We start from the raw sequence: 5,922 nt of genomic DNA on the forward strand, positions 1-5,922 counted from the left end.
GTTGAGAGTCTCTTATGGTTTGTCTCCCTCTCTGATTCCATCTTGTTTTATTTTTTCCTCTCTTTTCTATGATCCTTTGTTTTATTAAATTCCACATATGATTGAGATTGTATGATAATTGTCTTTCTCTGACTGATCTATTTCACTTGGCATATCCTCTAGTTCTTCTAGTTCTATCCATGTTGTTACAAATGGCAAGATTTCAATTTTTTGGTGGCTGAGTAATATTATATATATATATACCACTCGATCTTTATTCACTCATCTGTTGACCGACATCTCAGCTCTTTCCATACTTTGGGTCTTGTGGACATTGCTGCTATAAACATCGGGGTGCAGGTGCCCTTTAGATCACTACATTTGTATCTTTGGGGTAAATCCCTAGTAGTGCAATTGCAGGGCCATACAGTAGCTCTATTTTCAACTTTTTGAGGAAGCTCCATACTATCTTCCAGAGTGGCTGAACCACCATGCATTCCCACCAACAGTGTACGAGGGTTTCCCTTTCTCCACATCCTTGCCAACACCTGTCATTTCCTGACTTATTAATTTTAGCCATTCTGACTGGTGTGAGGTGGTATCTCATTGTGGTTTTAATTTGTATTTCCCTGATGCTGAGTGATGTTGAGCATTTTTTCATGTGTTTGTTGGCCATTTATATGTCTTCTTTGGAGAAATGTATGTTCATGTCTTCTGCCAATTTCTTGATTGGATTGTTTGTTCTTTGGGTGTTGAGTTGATCAATTCTTTATAGATTTTGGATACTAGCTCTTTATCTGATATGTCATTTGTAAATATCTCCTCCCATTCTGTCAGTTGTCTTTTGGGTTTTGTCGTGCAAAAGATTTTATCTCGATGAGGTCCCAATAGCTCATTTTTGCCTTTGTTTCCCTTGCCTTTGGAGACATGTCTAGCAAGAAGTTGCTGTGGCTGAGGCCAAAGAGGTTGCTGCCTGTGTTCTCCTCCAGGATTTTGATGGATTCTTGTCTCACATTTAGGTCTTTCATCCGTTTTGAGTCTATTTTTGTGTATGGTATGAGGAAATGGTTTAGTTTCGTTCTTCTGCATGTGGCTGTCCAGTTTTCCGAACACAATTTGTTGATGAGAGTGTTTTTCTTCAAGTGGATATTCTTTCCTGCTTTGTTGAAAATTAGTTGACCATGGAGTTGTGGGCCCATTTGGGATTATGTATTCTGTTCTATTGATCTCTGTGTCTGTTTTTGTGCCAGTACCATACTGTCTTGATGATTACAGCTTTGTAATAGAGCTTGATGTCTGGAATTGTGACGCCACCAGTTTTGGTTTTCTTTTTCAACATTCCTTTGGATATTCAGGGGTTTTCTGGTTCCATACAGATTTTAGGATTATTTGTTCCAGCTCTGTGAAAAATGTTGATGGTATTTTGATAGCAAATGCACTGAATGTATAGATTGCTCTAGGTAGCATAGGCATTTTAGGTTCCAATCCATTAGCATGGAACATTTTTCCATTTATTATGTCTTCCTCAATTTCTTTCATTAGTGTTCTATAGTTTTCTGAGTACAGATCTTTTGTCTCTTTGTTTAGATTTATTCCTAGCTATCTTATGGTTTTTGGTTGAATTATAAATGGAACTGACTCCTTAATTTCTCTTTCTTTTGTCTCATTATTAGTGTACAGAAACACAACTGATTTCTGCACATTGATCTGATATACTGCCACTCTGCTGAATTCCTGTAGGAGTTCTAGCAATTTTGGGGTGAAGTCTTTGGGCTTTCCATATAGAATATCATGCAGTCTGCGAAGAGTGAGGGTTTGACTTCTTCTTTGCCAATTAAGATGCCTTTTGTTTCTTTTTGTTGTCTGATTGATGGGGCTAGGACTTCTAGTACTATGTTGAATCGCAGTGGTGATAGTGGACATCTCTGCCATTTTCCTGACCTTAGTGTAAAAGCTCTCAGTTTTTCCCTCCTTCATAGTATTTTAATGTATCTATAGTGATGTATAGTGATGTATAGTGATGTTTACTCTTTTATTACCAATATTGATAATCTGTGTGCTCTCTCTTTTCTTCTGGTTCAGTGTGGCTGAAGATTTATAAATTATCTTCAAATAAAATTAATTTCATAAATGTTCCTTATTATATTTGTGTTTTTGATATTATTAATTTATACTCTTAATTTCATTATTTTCTTCCTCCTGTTCACTTTGTGTTTAATTTGGTCTTGTTTTTTAGTTTCTTAAGATGCAACCTTAGAATATAATTTGAGACCTTTATTCTTTTCTAATATAAATACTTATTGGTATACCTTTTCCTATAAGCACCTCTTTAGTTGTATGTTCCCAGAAATTTTTATATATTTAGATATTTATGTAGTTTAATTTTTTTTAAGAGAGGGAGGTGGGGGGAGAGGGAGAGGGAGAGATTCTCTTTTTTTATTATTATTTATTTTGAGAGAGACGGAGAGAGTGCACACATGCATGAGCAAGGGGAAAGGGCAGGTGAAGAGGGAGAAGCAGGCTCCTCGCTGAGCATCTCAGGACCCTGGGATCATGACCTGAGCTGAAAGCAGATGCTTAACCTACTGAGCAACCCAGATGCTCCCAGAAAGAGAAATTCTTAAGAAGGTTCCATGCCTCCATGCCCAGTGTGGAGCCTGACCCAGGACTCTATCCTACAACACTGAGATTATGACCTGAGCCAAACTGTTTAACGGACTGAGCCTCCCAGGAGCCCTAGTTTAAAATATTTTCTAAATTGTCTTGAGACCTCCACTTTGGTCAGTGGGTTATTTAGAAGGATGTTGTTTAATTTCCAAAATCTTGGGAAAAGTTTAAATACCTTTACTATAAATTTCTAATCTGATTCCATTATGGTCAGAGAATATACTTTGTGTGTTTTCTCTTCTTTTAAATTCACTGTTTGCTTATGGTTCAGAATAAGGGTAGGTAACTGTTTTTGTAAAGTGTCAAATAGTAAACACTTTTTGCATTTAGGGCCACATAGTTTCTCTTGCTTTTGTAGACCAAAAATAGCCACAGACAATATGAAACCAAATAGGCATAGATGTGTTCCAATAAGACTTAACTGCTGCTGGGCTGAACTTAGCCTCCAGGTGATAGTTTGTTGACTTCTGATCTACCTTGGTGAATGCTTCATGTGCACTTGAAAAGAATATATTTTCTCCTGTTTTTGAGTGAAATACTTTATAAATATTACTTAGGTCAACCTGATTGATGATATTGTTCAAGTCTTGTTAGTCCATACTGATTTTCTACTATTCTATTGATTACTGAGAGATGTTTGATGCCTCCAAGTATAACTGTGGATTTGTACATTTTTTTCTTTTAGTTCTATTAGTTTTTACTTCATGTATTTTGAAGCTGTGTTGTTTATTACATACATTATCTGGATTGTTGTGTGTTCTTAGTGTTCTGACCCCTCTTTCTTCCTGGTAATATTCCTTGTTCTGACATCTACTTTGATATCAATATAGCCATTCTCAGTTTCCTTTGGTTAGTGTGATTTCATGGTTTTTCATTTTCCATTTTTTACATTAACTTAAATATGATTATATGTAAAGTGAATTTCTTGTAGATAGCATATAGTTGAGTCTTTTTGTTTTCCAACCTGACAATTTTTGTCTTTTAGTTGGTATAATTGAGACCACTTACTTTTAATGGAACTATTGATATGGTTGGGTTTGGTTCTACTCTTTAATTATTTATTTTAGATTTTCCTCTCTCTGGTTTTGATTCCTCTATTTGCCATTTTCTGCCATGTTTTAGATTATTGCAATATGTTTATAGTATGTCTTAATTTATCTCTTGACTTTTTATCTCTGTATGTTTTAGTGACTGTTCTAGGAATTATAATATACATACCTAACCTTTTACAGTTTACTTATAGTATTTTACCACCTAAAGTGAGAGTTTAAGTTTTAATCAAGTAATTAAAATTACTTTATCTTCCTCTTCCCTTTATATTAAAATTGTCATATGTATTGCGCTTACATGCATTAAAAAATTCCATCAGTGTTACAATTTTCTTTTCTTCCCCAGCCTCGGAGCCCCTTGCACGTCCCCTAGTCTTGGCTGGTCAGTGGGGGGCTGCCGCGGGGGCTTCGCGTGTCTGCGGGTGGGATAGGTCGCTGGCCGGGCGGAGTCCGCGGCGGTCCGCTGCCCCCAGCCCTTCTTCCCCGGGGCTCTGCCATGGCAATGACAGGCTCAACACCTTGTTCCTCCATGAGTAATCACACAAAGGAAAGAGTGACCATGACCAAAGTGACACTGGAGAATTTTTATAGCAACCTTATCGCTCAACATGAAGAACGAGAAATGAGACAAAAGAAGTTAGAAAAAGTGATGGAAGAAGGAGGCCTAAAGGATGAAGAGAAGCACTGAGGAGATCCACACATGCTCGGAAGGAAACAGAGTTTCTTCGATTGAAGAGAACAAGACTTGGATTGGAAGATTTTGAGTCCTTAAAAGTGATAGGCAGAGGGGTATTTGGTGAGGTGCGGCTTGTTCAGAAGAAAGATACAGGGCATGTGTATGCAATGAAAATACTCCATAAAGCAGATATGCTTGAAAAAGAGCAGGTTGGCCACATTCGTGGGAAAGGTGACATTCTAGGGGAGGCAGACAGTGTGTGGGTTGTGAAAATGTTCTATAGTTTTCAGGATAAGCTAAACCTCTACCGAATCATGGAGTTCCTGCCTGGAGGGGACATGATGACCCCATTAATGAAAAAAGATACCCTGACAGACTCAGTTTTATATAGCAGAAACAGTATTAGCCATAGACTCCATTCACCAACTTGGATTCATCCACAGAGACACCAAGCCAGACAACCTTCTCCTGGACAGCAAGGGCCACGTGAAGCTTTCTGACTTCGGCCTTTGCACAGGACTGAAGAAAGCACATAGGACAGAATTTTATAGGAATCTGAACCACAGCCTCCCCAGTGATTTCACTTTCCAGAACATGAATTCCAAAAGGAAAGCAGAAACCTGGAAAAGAAATAGATGTCAGCTAGCCTTCTCCACAGTAGGCACTCCGGACTACATTGCTCCTGAGGTGTTCATGAAGACCGGGTACAACAAGCTCTGTGATTGGTGGTCGCTTGGGGTGATCATGTATGAGATGCTCATCGGGTACCCACCTTTCTGTTCTGAGAACCCCCAAGAGACCTATAAGAAGGTGATGAACTAGAAAGAAACTCTGACTTTTCCTCCAGAAGTTCCTATCTCTGAGAAAGCCAAGGACCTTATTTTGAGATTCTGCTCTGAGTGGGAACATAGAATTGGAGCCCCTGGAGTTGAGGAAATCAAAAGTAATTCTTTTTTTGAAGATGTTGACTGGGAACATATCAGAGAGAGACCTGCTGCAATATTATTGAAATCAAAAGCATTGATGATACCTCAAACTTGGATGAATTTCCAGAATCTGATATTCTTAAGCCAACTAGTAATGGCTACAAGTAATCACCCTGAGACTGACTACAAGAACAAAGACTGGGTCTTCATCAATTACACATACAAGTGCTTTGAGGGCCTGACAGCTCGGGGGGCAATACCTTCCTACATGAAAGCAGCTAAATAGTGTCCTCAAAATAGAATCCTAAATGGAGCAGAGCTCTTTGTACAACGTTACGGTTTTCCTCTCACACGCTCTTTGAAAAGAGTTTCCAAGAAGTTTATGGAACCCGCCAGTATGTCATGGTAAACTCTCCTGAAATGTGACAGTAAGTGGATTCTCTTCCATAAAGCATCTGGAAACCTGCAGAACAAAGACAACCATTTCTACTACGTCGTCCATAAACAGCTGTACCACTTCTTCAGAAGCCTCATGAGCCAATTTGATAGAGTTCTTTAAAAAACTCGTTTTCCTAAGTTCATCAGAATGAAGGAGAAAAAAAAAAACAGCCATCATCAAACATTA

General features: G+C 38.3%; 1 pseudogene; it reads left to right on the forward strand.

Annotated features, from left to right (window-relative positions):
* Window positions 1-4,060: 4,060 nt before the first annotated feature.
* On the forward strand, window positions 4,061-5,714 carry LOC144315207 (serine/threonine-protein kinase 38 pseudogene; annotated as a pseudogene).
* The last annotated feature ends 208 nt before the right edge of the window (window positions 5,715-5,922 follow it).

The sequence above is a fragment of the Canis aureus genome, chromosome 6 (assembly GCF_053574225.1).
Source record: "Canis aureus isolate CA01 chromosome 6, VMU_Caureus_v.1.0, whole genome shotgun sequence".
Taxonomy (NCBI): Eukaryota; Metazoa; Chordata; class Mammalia; order Carnivora; family Canidae; genus Canis; species Canis aureus.